General features: G+C 46.1%; 1 long non-coding RNA gene and 1 other non-coding gene across 2 annotated transcripts; both read right to left on the bottom strand.

The window, feature by feature from the left end:
- Window positions 1-1980: 1980 nt before the first annotated feature.
- On the bottom strand, window positions 1981-6024 carry LOC141969621 (uncharacterized). The gene is made up of 4 exons (XR_012635079.1): window positions 5893-6024; window positions 3645-3752; window positions 3242-3269; window positions 1981-2259 (listed from the first exon to the last, which is right to left on the bottom strand). It is a non-coding gene; the product is annotated as an uncharacterized LOC141969621 (long non-coding RNA).
- Window positions 6025-6879: 855 nt separating this feature from the next.
- On the bottom strand, window positions 6880-6951 carry TRNAW-CCA (transfer RNA tryptophan (anticodon CCA)). Its single transcript has one exon. It is a non-coding gene; the product is annotated as a tRNA-Trp (tRNA).
- Window positions 6952-7830: the final 879 nt, after the last annotated feature.

The raw sequence follows: 7830 nt of genomic DNA on the forward strand, positions 1-7830 counted from the left end.
CAGCAATATTTGTTCTACCTGTTAATATTTCAAGTCAGGCTCATTAACGCAGGCTGTGGGCATGTAATTAAAGCCTCTCATCGTGAGTTACCACAGAGTCCTGAATGCCATACAACACAGACCATGTTCTCATTATTCGCACTGATTTAAACAAGAAACTTCTTACAATTTTTCCACCTGAAACGTCTACGCATACAGTTATCCAAAGTGGATTAAACATATGTAACTAAAAGCCTGAGATAATTTACATTCTGTAAGTGAGGAGTAAAGCGATCCTCGAGATAGCTTGTACTTTATCACCAATTAGTCATCTGATATGTACTCTATTCTAAATTAGCAATCCTTTATCTAATTCTTTTATGTTGAAAAATCTAATATATGTGAGAGGGAGATGACCCATCATAAAATAGCACCAATTTTCATTTCTGTTAGTCACTAGTTTCACAATTATCCTTACGAACGTATCTAGTACACGTTGAAAGCTACTAGATCATCCAAATAGACAAAGCACAACTAAGCTGTTTAATGTTCCGTTGCCACAAATTAACCTGCCTTCCTTTAATAGTCATTGCTAGAAAGTCAGAATTCGGAGACAGCAAACAGTGACAAAAGTCCAGTTTAAATTCACTTCTAGATTTAGGGATTGCTGGATGCAAAGACATAACAAAAGTAATGTGTTACAGGTACAGATACTTTCCTCTGCAATTATCTCAGCACAGCTGTAATCTGCATCAGGCAACAGAAGCTTCACACGATATTCAGACACTTCCCGGTGTGAAGACTATAAACAAAAGAGAGAGCAGCAAGCTGGACTGAGGAAACACCAAAGACTTTCACTACGGTATTAAAGGTCAATGTATTTTCCAATAGCACAACAAGAAAGCGCTTCTTCAGTGAAATAGCTACAGAGGAACTACAAGTTTAACAAATATTCACTCCTCTTACAAAAGAAAGCTTAAGAAAGTGGAAGGCAGGCCAGAGAAGGATGCTATAATTAACTGATTGGAGGTAATTGCTGCATTTGTCATGAGCTAATACAAAGAACATCAGTTTATATCAACTCGCAATTTCCGTCATTTAGCTGTAGATACATAAAATATTCATGCATTAGTAGATTACTTACTTCAGTATAGCCAGAGGCATAGGCTGCTGTCACTTTGAAGTCTTTTGTTTCAAAGGTTACTCCAGTACTTCTGTCTGGATGAGGAGAAAGGTGTAAAAAGGGCCTTAAAATACAAGCAATGAGCCTGAAATATCTGTACCAGGTTGCATAATGCGATACTTATTAAAAAAAAAAAAAAAAAGCTACAGTTCAGGCCATCTTTACAAATCACATTGCTTAATTATCCTCCTGTGCATTCACTGGAGCATTCTCTTTGCTTACAGATGTGGTTTGTGTGCATGCTGGAATGGCTTGCCATCAGCCCAGCAGCATCCAGGCACCTACACAACATGGTTCCAGAAACAGAGGGTCTGCAGACAAAGCCAGCAGCCAGAAGCAGAGCTGAGTATCAAAACGAAACACGTTTGAGTCTCTAAGCTAGAGTGAAGAAGTGGTTAACAGCCCATTCATCTGTTGGGGATCCCATACCAAAAACAAGTGAACAGTCACTTATCCAGCCCCACAGCTCAGCACTGTAGAACCAGTAAATAATCTTTTCCTTTAAATCATTTTCAATCACTATACAAAGAAGCTGTGTTTGAACCAGTTCTGCTTTTGTTATGACAGCTGCTATACTGTCAGATTAGTCCAATGCACAGCTGTTGGCTTAGTGTTTTTTCAAAACATGTCTAAACCGCTCAGGATTTTGGAACTTTTTTTAAACAGCAACAGAAATCACCCCACCAAGCTAATTGCTTAAACAAAGCTGGATATTCATTACAGTCTGTAGAATAAATGGGAAGTTTGGCTTCATCTTTGAAGAGAACTTCAAAGGACATTACAATAAAGGAAAGGTGGGGGCAAAACAGCTTTTAGTACCAAGGAACTCCCCAAAAGGCTTTTTGAGATTAAAACACAGAATGTTCTACTTGAGTAAAAAAGAGTAAAAAAATCCCTTTCAGCTCAGATTTTTCAGAATATTACAAGACCTCTGAAATGGTCCCCCCCAATTCATTCTCTTTATTCCGCTTCCTTTCTCTGTTCATCCAGAGTGGTTCTGCAGCAGGATTTGATTTTCTTTCCACACAACTCCCTGCTGGAGCCTTCATTTAGTTTATGCTTTCAGTGCTGAAGATGCTGAGTTCAGACATGTCAGTCTAAAAGAAGCATATACATACAGATTGAAGTACAGTCAAGTTATGCTACCTAACTAAAAAGTAGATTGCTTATGTTTATTTGACATATCAAAAAGAGGGAAGAGGCATGTAAAATCCACAAATCCAAGATGAGCTGTTAGGGCCGTACGAATACAATAGGTTATTTTCAGCAATGCTCCCGCAGCACATTTCCATATATATTACACAGACTAAATGAATCATTTGTAGCACAGAAATATTGTGCATGACTGCATGCAACAGCTGCTCCTTCATGCATTGGTCTCTAGTGACCTGACTTTGATTATAACATTTGCCATCTCAACTGGGGGGGGGGGGAATAAAAAACTCCAGAGATCAGAGACTGTAAAGTTGCCTAAAGCCACACCTCATTTGCTTCCCCTTGAAAGGAAAGAGCTTTCAGATCTGCTCTTTAATGTTTTTCTAGATTGTTTTCTGGAACAATACTCTTTCTTCACTCTGCACTAGTGAGTAAAGCAATTGGGACAAGATAAAACGAAACGACCTCAGTGACATTCAGAGTCTTTGTTTCTATTTCTGCGTGGCTAGTGAGTAGCAGGTACCTGCCTCAAAGGACACAAAACCCAAGTCACGGGTATAGACAAACATCACTAGGAAATACTCAGATGAACGGCGGTTTAGAAATATGAGGTTTTATACAAAGCCCCTTGAGATCAGCACTGCCTTCATTAGGGCCTCACCAAATCTTGGAGATTTTCCCATTTAATTTCTCCACATCTCCTAATGAAAAGTCAGGAGGAAGCCTCAGGAGCAGCCCAGGAAAGGCTGGCAGGTGCATCACAGCACAGAAGCTGTTCACCTCCAGCACCGGCTCAGGGACCTTGATTTATAATCAGCCGACAAAATATGGGAGGAAAGAAGAAAGATGGGCACTGCCCCCCACAGATCACGGCGGGAACAGACAACGTAGATTCCAGGAGATCATGTCACAGTTCAGACTTACCTTCCCATTTAATTTCTCTCTGGCAAGACTAAAGGAAAAATAAAAATCACATAAGACAGGACATTTGACTTCCACAAAAAGTTCTGTCCCACTGGTGTCATTCTTTCACAAAATATTTAGATTCTACCAAGCTTAGTCACATAACCACTCTCCAACAGCCCACTTCAGCTCCCAGTGGTCACGACTCTGCCCTGGCCAGTGGGGAAAGTCCATGGCCACAGCTGCAGCTCTGCTAGCCACAGACCTCAGCTGGGCCCACACCGGTCCAGAGGGGAAATTTATGCAGAATAAAAGGTTCCAGTATTTCAGAGGAAACCATTTACCTCCTCAAGGGATCAGCTGGAGTCCTGATGGCTACTTAAAGCAGTGAGGGAGGGGGCTGGAAGGGTGTCTTTTCCCTTACCCAGTTGTTCCGTGTTAGTAACTACTCTGTGATGTCGTAACTTCCCATGACAGCTGGTAGTGAAGTCAATCGGAAAGAAATTTCACTTAGATGGAGAAAATCCTTCTCCTGCAAAAGCAAGAAGTTGGAAGTGTAGCTTTTATATTTAAGCTTATGTGACTCTGGTGACATTTCATAAAGTTTAAGCAAGCTTATCCAAGAAAAAGCTAATCTTTGTCTTTTTGGGGAGCAAAACTGGGAAGATACAACCAATAATTTCTGGAAGAAGTCCAAGTTGATGTATCCATAGGCAAAATTGACATAAGTGCTAATATTTTTTTTTTAGTTTGGGTTTTGGTTTTTTTCCAAGGACAAAAGGAAAAACTGTCCTGCAGAAAGAGAGGTGAGCCTGTGTGACACCACAAGGAAACTGGAACATGAGCCAGTTCCTGAGCTGCAGCTACCAGGATCCCCTGCCTAGCCAGCAAGGGCAGGGGGACACGGGAGAGCATCAAAAATAGTTTAAAGAGGGGCATTTATTAAGGTGGCAAGGTGAAGGGAGATGAGAATGTAGAGGAGGAAGAGGATGACTGTAAAGAAATTCTTTCAGATTGATTACAAAAAGTTTTCCAAAAAAAAAAAAAAAGAAAAAAAGAGCAAGAGACCCTGTGCTTAAAACCTTTAAGGAACAAGATCGATTCCTGAAGATCACATGAGAGGAAAGATGTTTGCACCATCATACCGTCAACTGATGGAGTAAAAAAATCACATCAGTGCTGTACACCTATTCAATTTAAAATATTAAAAGACAGGAAATAGAGCATGGAAAGCTATTCTGAAGCACTGATACTCCCTCAGCTGTGCAATACCCAAGCTCGCTAGAGCTAGCTCATATTGGAACGGATTTAAGTGAGGAAATACTAGGAAGAGATACTTTCTGCAGAATTCATTAGAGGTACTTTTACCCTGAAACAGACAGATGTAATTTCTAAAGAGAAAAAAGCATTTACTAAGCACTTGGCACTAAAAAGTACACGCACACAGAAGCCTTTTCATTGCAATTACATTTTTAAATACTGAGTAGATACTCTATAACTTCCATTTCCCATTGTATTAAGACATCCTGTTCACTCAGCTTTGAGCACTTCAGTGAAGACCTTGGCCAAAGGCACAGCAGCTCCAGGACATGTTCCTTGTTTCACAAACACATGCGTGAAATATGCAAACAAGACCCAGGTATTTTGGTATCACATTTGGTATTTAGATCAAAACAAACGTTAATCATCAAGCCACGAGTGATATCTTCCACAGGAAATTCTCATTAAACGATTGTCTTTTGAAAATAAGCCGTTGTCCCATCAAAGAAAAAAAAAAAAACCACCACACATTTAACAGCAACCTCAAGGGCTTTCTGGAAAAACAAAAATTAACTATTAACTAGTGACAGAACACTGAAAAGAGAGAAGATGAATAGACAAATACTCAAGTTCTACAAGTTACCCTTTTAAGGAGTTCTAGTCACTTGCTTTAAGTCCACCCATCCCCTCCCCACAGCACAGTTAAATCCCAAACCCATTACACATGTTCTAATTAGTAGCCACATAGCAAACACATGCAATATATTTATTCAAGCTTCCAGAGTGAGGTTTAAACATATCCTGCTGTCACTTATGAACAGCTTCAATACCACCCATTTCAGCGAGCACATTGTGTGGATACACACTGCCAGACACGAGGTATTCTTCACCCGGCTGTTTTTCCTTAATTAAAGTTATATCAGTGAAGGCAGTGCAGGGCAATAAAGACTCAATTTCTACTTCTTTTAGTCCAGCGCTATTTTTCAACATCAAGGTAATCTTTGTGGCAACAGAAGCTCAAAGCATCATTCCTATGTGCTATTATAAAGCAATGAAGTTCAAAAGAGCAGCTAGTCAAGACAAAAGCCATTTTAATGGAAAGAGATCAAGACTACAGGAACCCAGGTGTACACAACCCATCATCTGCTGAACAGGTTAAAGCAGTTAAAGTTAATGACCACTTAGAAGATTTATCCATCCTGCAGATTAGACTTTGCCTTTATTGTTCCTTCCAAATGTAAAATAGTTTAAAATAACAAAGTGCATGTCTGAGTCAAAGCTAGAGCTACTTCTGCCGTTCTAAAGGCCGGAAAGAAGTTCTGTCTGGAGAGCTGAGTGTTACATTTCATTCCAGGCAGTACCTAATTCAGCTACTGCTGGAGTTTCTTAGCAAAAAGAAAAGTACCACTTACCTCACGTGGCATCACAGCAGACAAGCATCAGCACCCAGGATGGTTTATAAGCTGTGCTCTGGTTACCAGTGGTTCAGTTTTATTCATCCTCTCAAAACCCGTTGCCAAAGTTCCCATCGAGTTCGTACAACACAAGCGCCTAAAGGCAGAAAATTCCTAAAATATCACTTACACCGGCAAGAGGATCCCAGCAGATGCCACCTCCCCGGATCGCTGCTCACCCACACGTGTGGTACTCCAGCATCCCCCGGCCCCCACTTCGGGGTCACGTCTGTGTGGGATCAGTATATTGAAAAGGCAGGGTGCTGCCCAACGGCATTGACCCAGTTGAACTCTTACCCACTCTGAAAAAATTATTCCATCTAAAATTGTTTTCCTACACCGTCCTTGAGCGTAGCGCCTGCGCTTGGAAAAAATATCGTAGTGAAATAGCTCTGTCATCCAAAGGCGCTTTAGGGATGCCCCTAACAGCAGCCTTGGGCCATTTCCACTGTTCAGCCCCAGTATCTGGAGTTATTTTACGCTGCTGATTTCTTTGCTGTGTTGCACGAAGAGCGCGCACGGTTAACGTTACCCAACGGGGCAAAGCAACCGCCGCCCGTTTGTGACCAATTCGAGGCCAAGGTCAGGAGGTCTCTGGGGGGACCCCACACCCCGAGCACCCCCAACCCCTCCCGAGGCCGCACCGCTTTGTCTCCCCGCAATCTTCCTCCCTCTCCCAGCCCGGCTGGAGCACCCAGCAGGTGAAGCCCTCCCGTGTTTCTGTTTTAATTCTGGGGGAGCGCGCTGGGCTGCGGCACCCCGGGAGGTCACGGGCACCGGGGCACCTCAACACCCCCTAGGGCAAAAGTTAGAGGCGCGGAGAGGCCGCCAGGCCTCGCCCCTCACTGCCGCCTCCCTTCGGGCCCCCTCCGGTGGCTCCGCCACCCCGAGACCCCGCAGCTTCCCCGGCGGGTCGCCGCAAAAGGGAACCCCCGAGGGGAGCCGTGACCCCGACGTGATTCGAACACGCAGCCTTCTGATCTGGAGTCAGACGCGCTACCGTTGCGCCACGAGGTCTCCGCAATGCCAATCCCGGCCTGCCTGCAAGAGCCTGCGGCGCCGCCCGCGCATGCGCAGACACGCGGGCCCTCCCCCCGGGCCCCCCCCGGGCCGCCTCAGCGACCCCCGGCAGCTCTCCCGGGGCCCTGAGGCCGCCCCGGGCCCCCCCCCGACCCGGTGCCGGTAGCGCGGAGAGGCCGCAGCGCCCCCCGCCAGGCCGCGTAACGGCCTTCGAGCCGCCCGCCCCGGTGGGCCCCGCCCCGCCCGGGCTGTACCACCGCCGGGGGGGGGGGGGGTGTGCCCCGCGGCACCTGGCAGAGCCCGGCAGAGCCCACCTGAGCCCGTCCCTGAGCCCGTCCCGGAGAGGAACCCCCCGTCCCACCACCTTTGGTCTGTCCCAGCCCCGGCACCCCCAGATTTAAAGGGCCCCAGCGCCGGGAGAGGGAGCCCCGTTACATGCGCTGAGTTGGGCCGCGCGGCCGTCCTCAGCTGGAGCTCTGCCCGTAGCTGGCAGCTGTGAAGTGGTGTAGATCCCAGAATCCCAGAACCATCCCGGTTGGAAAAGCCCCTGAAGCTCCTCCAGCCCAACCATGACCCTCCCCCTGACCGTTCCCAACTCCCCCAGATCCCTCAGCGCTGGCTCAGCCCGACTCTTCAACCCCTCCAGGGATCCCGGGGACTCCCCCCTGCCCTGGGCAGCCCATTCCAACGCCCAACAGCCCCTTCTGCACAGAAATCCTTCCTCAGAGCCAGCCTGACCCTGCCCTGGGCAGCTTGAGGCCATTCCCTCGGGGCCTGGCGCTGGGGCCTTGGCTCCAGAGACTCATCCCCCCTCTCTGCCCCCTCCTGGCAGGGAGTTGCAGAGGGCCAGGAGGTCTCCCCTCAGCCTCCTCTGCT

This window comes from Athene noctua, chromosome 23 (genome assembly GCF_965140245.1).
Source record: "Athene noctua chromosome 23, bAthNoc1.hap1.1, whole genome shotgun sequence".
NCBI classification, from domain to species: domain Eukaryota; kingdom Metazoa; phylum Chordata; class Aves; order Strigiformes; family Strigidae; genus Athene; species Athene noctua.